The following is a 15,129-nucleotide window of genomic DNA, read 5'->3' as shown; positions in this document are numbered from 1 at the left end:
TCACTCAATACATAAGACAAAATATTTGGCGAGAAGAGCACACGACCAAATAAAATGAACACTCGCCAAAAAAGTACAATCGAACAAAAAAATTTAGCAGATCCCATGTACCGTGGGAATCGATGTTATGCGGAGCGTGCGCGGGATGGTGACTGTGGCGTAATTTTTCACAGTGAGGGAAATGTTACGGAATGACGGCCAGAGAAATGTGAAAGTGGTATACGCACATTCGTATGTTGAACAGTCGCATATGTATTATATAACCAGTTGTTTACAGTTGCGCAGTGATGCTGCACTGCTAGTCAGCGATAGTTACATTGTGACGCACCACATATGCAATCCGAGAGCTCTCCGCGTGCGCGGAAGCGGGGGCGGCAGTGTTCTGGCCGTGGATGCCCCAGTTGCGATAAGAGCTGTGGCGCCGCTCGACGTTGCTTTGAAAGCCTATATTTGTCAGTTATCACGAAGAACGCACACACGTTTCACGAACACGTGTGTTGTGTAGAAGGGGTTCTTGACAGTTCTTCAACAAGGTCATCATCACCGTTTTCAGTGAGCACCAGCAGCTGGACCGGACTTGTTAATCGGATCCGTTCGTGATCGTGGTTATGAGGAGTCGAAGTGTAGTGAAGCGCGAGGTGTAGTGCAGCTGGTGGAAATCCTGGATGCCTCATAAGATCAAATGATCTATGATGCCTCCTGTCGTGGACGTGGCAGAGAGATTTTTTGATGCCCTGTCCACATCCAAGCCGTCTTTCACGCAGTATAAGGACCAAACGTTGTTGGGTCTTGATAAAAAATTATGTTGAAGTCACCGGTAATGATGAGAGGCCTAGTTCTCTCAGCAGATTTATTGTAGGAAGCATTGACCCCGGTTTTTTGCGTAAATCCACGTCGTCCACGTTGCGGACCACGTGTACGAATGGATGGTAGTTGAGCGTCTTCCAGGGGCGTTCTATCTTCAGCTCCCTCACTTTCCTTGCGTCGCCGCGGTGGTGTAGCGCTTATGGTACTAGGCTGCTGACCCGAAGGTCGCGGGTTCGATCCCGGTCGCGGTGGTCGCATTTCGATGGAGGGAGAATGCTAGATGCCCGTCTACTGTGCGATCTCGGTACACGTTAAAGAATACCCGATGGTCAAAATTTCTGGGGCTCTTCGATACGGCGTCTCTCATAATCATATCGTGGTTTTGGTGCATAAAACCCAAACAGTTATTATCACTTTCCTTGCGTGTCAATGTGTGTGTTCGCGGTTACTGTGTTGGTTGGGAACTCTGTATCACCTGTGGCACATACCCGCATAACATGAACTCTGGTATACAGGTATGTGCCGCACGTGACTAAGAGAAAGGGTTTCTTGACGTACGCGACAGGTATTTTGCGTTATTCATTTCGTGTCCACTGCATCGTTTTCGTCATACACTCATCCCCAGCTATGCCAATTTTGGTATATTAAATGTTATGGAGACGACCAGGAGAGTGCCTAGACGTTGGCGGATAGATAGATAGATAGATAGATAGATAGATAGATAGATAGATAGATAGATAGATAGATAGATAGATAGATAGATAGATAGATAGATAGATAGATAGATAGATAGATAGATAGATAGATAGATAGATAGATAGATAGATAGAAACGTCCAAATTGCCTGAGGTTCACTAAGAAATGCTTCGCATTTAAAAATGGGGCAGCTAGGCACTAGCGGCGCGAAGACTGAGGAAACAGCGCAGCTGTTGCTTTTCCCCTCCTCCCCGCTCGCACTTTCTTTTCCCACCTCTTGCTATACTATGCAAGGCTACAATGATTTACTCTTTCCCGACCTCCTCACCCTTACTTCTATTTTCCATCCCTTGCTATACTATACTGTCCACGGCTATTCCACAATTTACTCTGCTCCCATTTCTTTCTCTTCTCCTCACCCTCACTTTCCTTTCACACCCTTGCTATACAAATCTACACGATACTTTCTTTGTCTTCCTGATTCATTCTGTCTCTTTCTCTGTCTGTCTCCCTCTTTTTCTCGTTCTCTTGCCCTTAGCAGCGCGACCACAAGGTTGTCTCTCTCTGTGTTTTCGGCTACGTCGGCCGCAATATCGAACCTTTTTGATATGGTGGCGCCATCTGGTAAAACCCTGCAAAAGTTCCTTTCTGCGCATAGTAAATTGCAGACAGCCATCGGATCTTCACTAAAAACATTCTAACTGTAGTAGAATGAAACTTTAGAAGTCCGCAGCATTACCGCCTCAAAGGCTGATGCATAGAATCGCACTTCGGACTGACGTCATAAGTAATACTGCCGGTGACTCCGCCTTCACAGTGTATTGCCGAGTGCATAAGCGCGACGATATCTTTAGTCGCGGAGGCGATCGGCAGTCGCGCTTCGGTCATCTGGGCGGGGCCTCTGCGGAATTGTATCTGACTATAGACAATAATCTATGCCCGCATGGTTGTAAGACGTGGTATGCGTGTTTATAATTGATATTACGAATATTGTGGTCATTGTATATCGCTAATCTCAGCCGTTCTACGATATATTGTAATAGGAATAATAACAACGTACCAACATGTCCAGGCTCTCGTGGTCACCGTTTTTTAAGCCCAGCTTTTTTACCTCTAGAGCCCGCTATGTTAACTCTATGGGGAGCTATGGGCACTGCGGTTGAGGCGCGACACGGTGAGGAGGAAACATGCACTAATAACGAAAAACCAAGCTTTATTGAAGGGTGGTTCAATCTTTATGTTGCACAACTTACCTGTTTATCTCCTGAATAGTTATATTGAGGTGCAATGACAAAAGATTTCATGACAGTGTTTATTTTTGATGAAATACTATTTTCTTAGCGCCGCCTGAATAAAAAGCACGTCATAGTTATTCAGTGCAGCCCTCGCGATGTACAGAAAGGCGCAGCCGTAAACACGCCCCCTAACGTGTATTCGTATTTCGCATTGGCAGGCGTTCTCTGAATTATTCTGGTGAGAATTAATTTTTTCGGTGCGCGGACTTTTGAGCTGCGTTCCGTGAAGGGCGAACGTGCTCAGTGCGGTGTCCAACGGCCACGATGTCCTACGGGGCGATGCCGCCAACAGTTAACGCTCAACGCTCTCTCGGTAAGTGCGGCAACCATGTGCTGTGAAAGGGTGGAATAGCAACACACGTACTGCGCCTCGCGACCGATGAATTGTAGACAGGGGCGTAGCCGTGGGTGGGGAGGGTTAGGGGTTCAACACCCCCCGGCAAAAAATTTTCAATTTTGCTGGCGTACACGCACACATACAAACCCATGCACGAACATACATAAAACATGGTTGAAGCCCTCCCCCCCCCCCAAAAAAATTTCTGGCTATGCCCCTGATTGTAGGTAAGACACCGGGACAGCAAAGGGTTTGGAATAGTCTGCTCACTGGGTTTTCATGAATCAGCATTCCTGCGGCGCGGTTTCCTTCCTGAACGCGAAGTGCCAGGTATATTTCCTGTTATCGGTGAGCAGATCGCAGAGTAACAATCCAGGCTCCGATTTGTATGACTCTTTACCTTACATGTAAGGTCAATTTGCTGGAGCCTAAGGCAAGCTACAGACCACGTTGCGTCCACGCATTTTTTGTACATATTACCACACACTGCGCTCATTGCGCACACTGTAAAAAAATAGCATTTTTGTGAGCATTGAATAAAAGCGAATAGTCATAATTTGGCGTGTGTCGGCGTCATTTGTTCTTCTTAGAAGAAAAACAAAAACAAGGCACAGTTTTGGACACGTGCGTGTATGCGAAGCAAATAAACACTGCAAATATGAAAGGTGCGCTGCTGCTTGCTTTAGTTAAGCTGCGGAAGATGTTCCACGAAAAATATTTTGTATTAAACCAAGGCGAATTAAGCGGCAGCATGCTTCAACAGCACTGTCTAGTCACGAGTGTATGTTAGTTTAGCTGGTGTTGACTTCAGGCGCGCTCGCGGAGGAATCGCCGGGTGGCCTCGTACCTCAATGACGGAGCCCTTAGCGATCAAGGGCGTACGAAAACTATCCAAGGTCAAATTTCATAGTATAGTGCAATCAACTTGGCGTCACTTTTTCTTTAACTTCAAAGGCGCCACATCCACTTTATTTTTTTGTTCCGCCGGAAGTGTTCTCTCCTCATACAGATAGCGTTAAGCATCATGAGCAGCTGATGAGTGCCCATTTATCGAACGTAGGGGCTTTTGTGGAAGTACGATAGCAGATACATTTATCTTGGCGTGTCTGACGTCGTGGCTGCTCCAATGGTCATCATCTTGCTCGTCTTCTCGGGACGCAATCCATATTTCGGAAGCAGCACTGGCAGCGTGCAGGTAGCTGGATGATGCGGGTTGGCATCGGTGCTTGTTGATGAATCGGATGCCGCCCCAGTCCTGTGGGTGGTGTCCGCCACATTTGCACAGAAACACCAACAGATGATACATAGTTGTGGAGGCAAGAACAGAGCGAAAAGAGAAACGTTACTCTACAATGAGCAAACCCATTCCCAGCAAACGCTCACAGTACAGATATAGTTGTGAGCGCCGTCGTCGGCCAACGATTTATTATTCTCAGGTCAGCTATAAAACATGCGTCAGCTTTAACACATACGTCGTCCGACATACGAGAGTCATCACTTGTCCTCGTGAGTGTCCCATAAGGTTTCTCACTATACGTGTCATGCATGAAATATGAGTAGAGCATTCCGAAACTTCCGGCCAGCTTCCGGTAGTTGTCTTAGTTAGCGAGCGTCGGTCGTTATGAAGAAAGTCAAGTACGCTTGCCGATATTATCTTCCCTTATTGGTTGTTCGTTTATATTTACGCCGACTATTTCTGGCACCGCCATACTTCCGGAGTGTTTGTCTCTAATTCTGCTGGAGACAGATATTTTGTGTGGATATTAGGTGTGTGACAACCACGACGATCTTGTTATCATAACAATACTCAAAAAAGTGGGGGCCTACGTTTCACCTTACGCATAAAAGCCGTGACAACACTCCATATATACTGCAGTCTTATAGCTCCTCGTTACTCCCATATATTGAGTGGTCGTTCTAACAGCTGTTGAGTAAATCGGTGAGAACGCTACGCACTCCAACTATACTTGACACCATTATGCAGCAGTAGACCATAACGTCATAATCTGTCCAGGTTAAAATAATATGGCAGCGGAGAGGGACCTCGGTAAGTTTATCAGCTACCTTGAAGGACAGGAATGAGGCAGCAATTGCCACTTTACCGCATAGCACAGCTTGACGTTGCTCTTTTTTCTTGCCAATATTGTGACGCCATTCTCCAGCGATTTCTCAAATGCACGCCTGTGGGAGTTATAGATGATCTTTCGTAACTTCACGCCCACGGTTTAATGTATTGTAAGGCTTACCTAAGCCCTTTACTCTGCAACAGCCTAAGGGAATGGAAATCAGTGCGGCATCTGCGCCGCAAGCATTGTGATATTGCGCCGAGAAAGTATACGTTACTAAAGCACAATAACAGTATATTTTGCCCTTCCGTTCCATTTTGTTGCACAGAACAATGAATTCGAGTCGAACAATTTAGACTTCGCACATGTTGTATTTGCGCTTCTTTATGAATAGCCTAGAAGTTCTAGAACATGCCAGTATATTTCTCAGAACTAGCATTACACACAGAAATGTGCAACTTGAGTGCAATATTCATTTTGCTTTTCTTCACGCTATTGTGTTACAGACTGGCAAACATTACGCTCATTATGAAGAGAATCTACAATACATATTAGGCAGTTCCTTGGAAAAGAATGTTGTAGTCGGTTAACGAAGCAGCCGGAGAGGCAGACGGGTAAGTATTCTGTAATTGGAGACAACACTTCTGTTACATTAAGACTCACATATCTCATAAGGTTCATGTGGATTGTTCTGGTCTTGTGAAATACGTTTGTGGGTTCATTGCCTATCATGGCGATGGCACTCCAACAAAAGCTGAGTATTTTAGCGATGGTTTGCTATATTTGGCAGTGTATAGGTCGCATCCATTACTGAAAAAACAGCGCAGGTACCGAAGGGGACAAACAGAGGCACACAGTAGGCAAAGGCAGTGCTTACTTTCAAGAAAATGTTTATTTTACAAGTGTTCAGGTATTTATACTGAAGATCTCACAAAGTTGAATGATATCACAGCTGCGCACAGGTTCTTCGCTTATTACTATCGCCATGGCAGTTCTGTCTAGGAACTGCCATTTTTTCTTCGCTTCCAGCTGGAGACAATTTTTTTTCTTTACACTCATTGGGGCGTTAACTCAAAAGCGTTTCTTTGCTAGATTGGTGAAACCGCGCACCAGCTGGTGTCCGCAAAAGCCATGTCCCAAAAGCACGTGACCTCTCCCACCGCCACTGACGCTGCGGTAGCGCTTGCGCAGCGACACTTGGTGCACTTCCATATGCCGCAACAATTACCTGCTGCAGTGGTGTGACAGAGGAGAATTCCCGACTCCAACGGGAAGACGATAGCACATAGGAATAGTCGGCGCCCTACATAAGCGAACCGACGTCTGCAGCACGTGGGCACCAGCAGAGCATGTGCAAACGGCCTATTGTCCACCGTATCACTTTGCAATACAATTTTTCCGGATCCTTCCAGAATAACAAGCTAGAGAAATAGAACGTTCCCGTATTCTCACCTCATTAGATTATGCTCCACAACATTAATTACACGGTGGCCGCGTACAAGATGTGCCGCGAGACTAGCAGTTGCAAAGAGCCTCATTTTTTTTTGCTCAGGAAAAACGCCAGGCCTGCGCTGAAACCGCAGCACAGTCACAGCGAAAGCTGGAAGAGCGGCGTTTCTAGAGCCCGCTGTAAGCTCTATTGGGGCTACAATACAAGTACACTATAAAGGTACCCACTACACCATAAATCACACTTTTTGTGAAGTTGGGAAGCACCTACTAAGCCATTATTCGTCATTCAGTGGAGAAGCGAGGCACCAGCTACACGTCTATAAGGCATTATGTGCACTCTGTTGACGCGACGACTGATGACGATGAAGAATTGTGAATCAGCTCTTTGTAATGGGTTGGAAGCTTTAAACGGCCCACCAGTTATGTAATTTGCATTGGGTGACGCCCGGTCGCTATTTCCCTCTCCCGTCATGCTGTATAACATACGTTGACGTGGGAGAGAGACGGGGGGGGGCGAAGAACTTACTGAGACCCCGAGGAAATGCATCATGCGCTTATGGACTTCCTTGGCCACCAATACAAGTGCACTTGCGAGGAACCCACTACGCTATAAATCAGTGTAATTTTACTGAGACCCCGAGGAAATGGATCATGCGCTTATGGCCTTCCTTGGCAACCAATACAAGTGCACTTGCGAGGAACCCACTACGCTATAAATCATTGTAATTTTACTGAGACCCCGAGGAAATGGATCATGCGCTTATGGCCTTCCTTGGCAACCAATACAAGTGCACTTGCGAGGAACCCACTACGCTCTAAATCGTTGCAATTTTACTGAGACCCCGAGGAAACGGATCATGCGCTTATGGGATTCCTTGGTAACCAATACAAGTGCATTTGGGAGGAACTCACTATGCTATAAATCATTGTAATTTTACTGAGACCCCGATGAAATGGATCATGCGCTTATGGGCTTCCTTGGTAACCAATACAAGTGCATTTGGGAGGAACTCACTATGCTATAAATCATTGTAATTTTCCTGAGACCCCGAGGAAACGGATCATGCGCTTATGGGCTTCCTTGGTAACCAATACAAGTGCATTTGGGAGGAACTCACTATGCTATAAATCATTGTAATTTTACTGAGACCCCGATGAAATGGATCATGCGCTTATGGGCTTCCTTGGCAACCAATACAAGTGCACTTGCGAGGAAATCACTAGGCTATAAATCACTGTAGTTTATGAGAAGCAAGGCAGCAGGCAGTGTGCCATTTTTCGTCATTCTACGGAGAGCCGTGGTACCTGCTAAACGCATGTAAGGCATAATGCGCACTTTGTTGATGCTGTGACTGATGACGATGAAGAATTATGCCAGAGCCCTTTGTAATGGGTTGGAAGCATTCAACAACCTACTCGTTGTGCAATTCGCATTGTGTGACGCCTGGTTACAGAATTCGCGTTTTGCGACGCTTGGTTTTTATTTTACTCTTCTACCACGCTATATTGCATATGCTAATGTGGTTCCTTCCCGACATGAACCCTGTATAGGACCTTTTTGCGAAGCAGGTTCAAGCAGCGGCATGGCTCAGAGGTTGAATACTGGGCTCACACGCAGAGGGCCCAGGTTCGAACCTCGTTCCATCCTAGAATTTTTTTCTTATTTCGTTTTTTTTTCATATTTCGAGCGATACTGGTTACGGACACAGGCGGCGGCGGCGGCGGCGGACAACTACTGTGCCAAAAACGGCCGGTGAAATGATCTCATAACAGCTTTCGCTGTAAAACGCCACCAAAGTCGGCACAGAAGTTTCTGCAACGCTGTCGCGTTAAATCTTTCGGGTCCGTCCCACTGGAGCATCGATAATATATGATCGACGCCTTTCTGTGCGCTGCCTAGTTCAAATTTTCGCGCGTTTTCACGTGTATTGCTATCTTGAACTTGAAGAGATCTTGAACCTGTTTCTCTTTGGTGTAACACTTGAATAATGAAGCATAACGTTTTTAAATGTAAAATTATTTGTTTTAGCCGCAAACCTGCTACATCTACATTTTTATACCATGTAGATAACACAAATACTTGCATGACGCACAATATGAATATCTTGGCGTTTACCGAAATTCTACCCTTTCATGGGCAACTCACATTCAATACATTTGCGCCAAGGCTTCGAGATCATTAGGCTACATACGCCGCAATTTACATGACTCTACTAACGATATTCGTAAGCTAGCTTACCTAACATTTGCACAACCTCAACTTGAGTGCGCAACATCCATTTGGTCTCCCCGTCAGAAATATCTAATCGAAAAAGTCGAATTTGTACAAAATACGGCTGCACGTTTCATTTCACCTTATTAACTATAACAGAGGCACTACACAAATAAACTCCAGTTAACTTTTGCGTGATCGCCGGGATATCGTCCTGCTATCATTGTTTCATAAATACATCTAAAACACAGCGTCATTGTTTTTGCATCTTCAAACTCCACACTAAAAGTCACAACGTTTGTACAATCAGTTTAATTTTATGCGCATTTACGGGAAGACTAATTCATTTAACTATCGCGCTCTTCCAAGAGCCATTCGCCTTTGGAACGACCTTCCTAACACAATAGCTTCCGAAAGAAACCATGATAACTACAAGCATTTACTAACTACACAATTAGCAAATTAATTTTTGATACCATACGTATTACAATCCTTTTTTCATAGACATTATTATTACTATTATTATTTGGGTATAATTTTACGGTTATTGTTTTTGTATTAGCCAAGTAATGTCGAGTTCATTCTGTATTCATACTGCTTGTTCTTAATGTGCCAAATTTTATTGTGTAAATGAGCTGTCATGATTCAAAGTGTATTTTTTTCTTTTCCTCTCTTTATTGTATATAATCTAACGTAATGTTCACTACGTTCCCGCGTATATTGCAGTAGCATTTTCTTTTGTTCTCACTTCTTTATGTGTCCATACTAGGGGTGTACGAATACTCGAATATACGAATACGAATCGAATTCCAACTTGTCGAACAGTTCGTTTCGCGAATCGAATATACAGTAGTAGGTTACTCGAATATCCGATATATTCGGCGAGTCTATTTGGTTGGCGGGTAAAACACATACAATACTTTGAGACTGCACAGTCTGTTCAAAACTACGCAAAGTTTGACTGTCACCAAACTGAGAGCACGCAGATTAAATTGTGGTCGTGACACCGCCGAACCGCGAAACTTAACTAAGACAGCCTTTTGATTGCGCCGCTCGCACACTATGTCTCATTTCCTACACATGAAACAGTTGTAGATGCACTTGGGAGAAATCACAGGCTGCAATTCGCAAGAAAAAACGAAAACACGCCATTACGAACTGCAAAGCCACGTACCACGGCTGCCACAGAGAACATTACTGGCGTGCAGCATGGGTTGCGTCGCGTCGCTGCGTTGTCGATGATGATGATGATGTAGTAGTGGCCTGCCTGTTTACAAAGGGGGAACACGCTCAGTGTCGTGGCCTCAAAAAAGAAAAAGAAAAAAAAATGGAATCAATAAAACCCGCACGCGACAAAGGCAGGAGACGCGCACACGACAGCCTAGGTGCCAAGTTTGGCGTACAGTTGTCCACCACTCAGCTGGCCGGGCGGCACTCGCCCCACCTCTCGGCCACAGAGCCATCCAATTTCTCTTCTACTTTCGCAAACGGCATAGAGGTGGCGCTTGTTTAACTTCTCCGTTGACTCGTCGAAGCTTTTTTCGTGAACATATTCATAGTCAGTGGTGGTTAGTTAACGCGTGTGTAACCATTCCCGCGTACTTTTTTTAAGGTTTTCATTTTTAAATTTAATTTCATTGTTTCGTCCTCTAGGCCAGGGCATCGGTTGATTCCCGCCCATTACAAAGTGTGGGGCCATAAATCCAATCCAATCCAACCGCTGGCTCCGCGCCGTTTGGCCGTTTGCGCCGTTTCCCCGAGCAATCTGAAACCATCAAATTCCTCGCAATCGGAAACCACACCTACGTGTCCTGCTACCGAATTGTATCCGCGCGAGCTGCCGGAAAACGTCGTCCGACGGTGCTGCTGGTTAGGTGCGACATGAGTGAACGAACGATAAGTGCCATTTGGAACCATTTGCTAAAGAACTCGGCCCAAGAAGCAAGGTGCCAAAGCTGCGACATGAAACTTCGCACGCCATCGAGTACGACGACGCCACTTGCAAATCATCTAAAGTACAAGCATTTTCCTTTGCACAGTGCGTTCATGAGAGACAGCGGTAAACAAGGACGACCAGACGGAGTACAGCCGCTCATCAACAATTCCTTCAAGTCGGGCAAGGACCTATTGCAGCGCGAGAGAACGGTGATAACCACGAGGATTACCCGAATGCTGGCGCTCGAGCTCCAGAATTGCAGCTGTGTCCAAAATCGGGGTTTAAAAGAGCTGATGACTCCTTCTTTCTTTATTTGTTTCTTTCTGTGCAAGTACAAAAAATGGAGCGAAGGCAAAAAGCTTGAAAACCTGACAAGGGGCCTTCGCTCCAGGTGCAGTGAGGCACGCAGGCCGTCATAAGCACTTTGCAGGATACAAATAACAGAAATGAAAGAAAAAATAAAAAAAGGTACATGTGCAAAATAATGTAACAAATAGAGCAATACTAAAGCATTATTTCTAGTATGGAAATGTATACACTACAGTCGTAATGTTCAACATACCTATTTCACATTAGTTGCGAGTGCTCATCGCAATTACATAAAGCATACAGAAACGACAAATAATAAAAAAAATACACAGGGATGCTCGGGGAAATAGTACACAAATATACGATTAGGAATTGTCATACGGTGTAGTATTTGTACCAGAAAAAAAAACAAAAAAAAAACATGAAATACGATATGGCAAACAGGAAACAAAAACAGTAGTCAAGAAAATTCAACGTTGTTTTCAATCAGTACCATCCTGATCATTTGCTTATAAACTGTGCAATTTATATCTATAAGGCTGTCGATTTTGTTTAAAAAGGTGGGTACCTGAAAAGATGTGTGTTGCCGTCCGTAGATCGTTCGAGTCTTTGGAGTCCTTCTAGCATAAGTACGAACAGCGCCTCCTCTATTTTTCAGTGCCTGGACGAACGCTCTCCTCGGGCCGTCGAGCGCGCGCTCCGCGTCCGCTCGCCGCTGCCGCGCGGTGGCGCTGTGCAAGTAGAGTACGGGAAGCTGGCGCTCAACGGCCGCGCGTATCACGAAGCTCACGAATTCGTGTATGCATCCAAATTTAATTGCATTTGTGCTTCTTGCAGGCTTTCACGGGTACAGGGGGATGGAAAGAAACGCGAACGTAGCGGCGCGCTGTTTTCATCACGCTCTGACCGTGGTGGCAATAAAAAGATGCTATAATGGTCTTTTATTGTGTCATGGATGACGTCGGGTTCTCATCAATCATCGAAGCTATAACCACTTGAAAATCGATGCGAAACAGCAAAGAATGCAGATTCCGCATGTTCGCGTGTCTTTCCATCCCCGCTGTAATTATTCCGCAGGCAGACTGTCAGGCCCGTGCTGCCGGTTCGATACTTGCACTCGAGTTTGATAGTATTCGCGTTTTATTTTCTATTGCAGTCTATTGCAACCGCCCCAATGCCTTAGTATGTCATACTGTTGTGTTCCACTCCGTAAATGGAACTGAAAAAAATCACGATTGTCTTTTTTTATTTCCCTTTATAGAGAAAAAAATCTCACAGGGTCCCTAATGCATTCATCTAAGACGAGTACGCTGGTACGGTTGTCGTATTTTCAACACCGGCACGCGTACCAAAGACGGAGCACTCGGCGAGACAAACGGTGATGATGATATTTATGCACAGGTGAAGATGATGAACTACACAGCCAACGCTCACGCGACTTTCTCTCATCATGAAAGCGGCTGGCAAGACATCCACTTCGTAAGGATACGAGCGCCTGACATAGGGTTTCAGGCGAGGCACATGGGCGATCTCGGTGCCGCGGCGACGGCAGTCAATAGCCGAACTAAGAGGAGCGACGCGATAATTCACGGCAGACATTAGTTCAACAACGGTGTATGGACCGAGATATCTGTGAAAGAATGTTTCACAGAGCCCCGGTGTGCGAACAGGTGTCCACAGGAGCACTTCGTCACCTGTGTGGAACGAAACACCTGTACGTGTCGATCACGACGAATTTTCCACTTGGCCTGAATGGTAGCGGTGTTGGCGCGGGCACTTCCACGGCAGCGGGCGACGCGAGCTCTTCTGGGAGGGACGCAGATGGGGAGAAGGCGTTGACAAAAACAGTAGTATCCAGAACAAAAGACGGTGCACGGGCATACACGAGGAAAAAGGGGCTGTAACTTGTATTGCGTTGTATGGCAGCATTGTGCGCAAACGTGACGAAAGGTAGTATATAACCAAGTTCTTGTGATCGCGCTGACCATGCATAGAGATCATGCCTGACAAAATTGGATGAAAACGCTCGGTAAAACTATTTTTCTGTGGATGATATGCCGATGTGGTCTGATGGATGGTGTCGGAGACCTACAGGACTTTAGCGAGGACATGGGACAGAAATGTCTTGCCACGGTCACTAAGGCGAACGTGTGGGACGCCGTGGCGCAACATAATGGCACGCAGGACAAACTCGGCGACTTCGGAGGCAGCGACAGAAGGAAGAGCTGCCGTCTCAGCGTAGCGAGTGAGGTGGTGCGCTGCTGTAACACTCCAGTGGTGACCGGCGGGTGTAAGCGGAAGAGGTCCGTATAAGTATGCCCACAAACTTGAAGGGAGCGGAAGGGCGCGGTAGAGGTCCTAAAGGGCCTCCGGGAAGAGATCTCGAACGTTTTCGGTGCTGGCATGACGAAGAGGAGTCGACGTACTTGGCAACACTGGTGGAGAGGCCAGGCCAGAAGCAGCTAGTTTTGACGCGATCGCCATTATGCACAAACCACTCGAGAAGTGACGACACGGAAAATGGGCCAGGGCTGAGACCTGTCACTGGTACAACACAATTATTTCCCTACAACTGATTGTCAAGCAAGCTGTAAGCGATTTTTATTTAATTATTATGTTCCTGTTCATATTGTAGCTGCATTTGTCATACAACGCTTTCACCAGCAGAATTCTAAGTGCACGTATAATCTTTTGCGGTGACTTACACCATCCGACAAGCGTGAATCAGCTGTGTGCATAAGCCTTGTCATGTGTGTAGAATGATAATGCTGGTATGTGACTAATTTCACTGGAGCAGCACCAGTACCACTATGAGTGCGGCACCCACACTTAGCATATGGATTACCTGAAGAACTAGTGTAGCAGGCTGAGACAGATGCCGATTCTTGATGGGCTTAACAAATATAAACAGCAAGCAAAAGCTGTAAAAAATATGAGGTGCTAGCTTTATCTAAGGTACACAAAGAAAACCCGCACACACGCACATATCCCGACAGCACTGCCACTACAACCGAGTGCATGCAATCGTTGACGCGTACGAGCTCCCGCCGTTCTTTTTACGTCGGAACAAAAGCCACGGCAACAGACACATATATTACTGATTACAAACCGAGCCTATCGTTAAAGGAACGGCGGAAGTGCTCGTCGCAGGCACGAACGAATATATTCAGCTGCATGCTCCCTGAAGTTCAGTTATGACATTAACCGCACTAATCCACAAGAAACTGTAAGTTCCAAAATTGCGACGCACTACATTCACCTTTGCATTCAGGAGTGTCGCGGTAGAACCGGCAGCTGGGTAAGAAATGTCCAGCCGTGGCCTACTGCAATGCAACGCAAGGATCGTACGAAACACAACCTTAGTAGCACGCAAAATTCGGGCGTCGCGCGCGAATCATGAAGCGGCTAGGGTTCGAGAGTACCCACACCATGAAATCGAAAAATCAAAAAAGGCAATGAAACGTCACATCCGGTATAGTAAGGTGCCCTCGCCGTCCTTCCTTTTTTTCCCTCTTTCACCTCGTTCATGCGCAGCGGCTACGGAGTCCTCAGATGGGAATGTCATGTCTGAAGCGACATGCGTTGCAGCTCCCTTAGACACTAGCTCAAGATTTCCCGCTAGTGTATCTATAGGAAACTTCGTGGGCATTGGAACGAAGGAAATTGAGTGGTGTTTAAATAACGATGACACACTCCCTATATTTTTTTCTTTCGATTGATTGTTTATTGTATATTCATAGATAGCGCGTACGCAAAGTGGTGATCTATCCTACGGCTTGCGGGCGTGCACGAGGAATGATGAGAACAAAAGTGGTCCGCCATTTTTTCGGTACATGTCGAGCCACTTAGTTAGGTGCGTTGACAATGCCTCCAGCAAAGCAGGCCTCTCCTCTTCGCTTAGGACCGAAAAAAGTGGGTTCGCTATCTTCATTATTTCTGCGTGGAAACGGAGAACAAAATTGTTGGTATGGTAGATTAGGTAACTTATTCATTTTGATCAGCAATGAGCCACATGTTTC

The sequence above is a fragment of the Rhipicephalus sanguineus genome, chromosome 7 (genome assembly GCF_013339695.2).
Source record: "Rhipicephalus sanguineus isolate Rsan-2018 chromosome 7, BIME_Rsan_1.4, whole genome shotgun sequence".
Taxonomy (NCBI): domain Eukaryota; kingdom Metazoa; phylum Arthropoda; class Arachnida; order Ixodida; family Ixodidae; genus Rhipicephalus; species Rhipicephalus sanguineus.
This window is presented reverse-complemented; position numbering follows the sequence as displayed.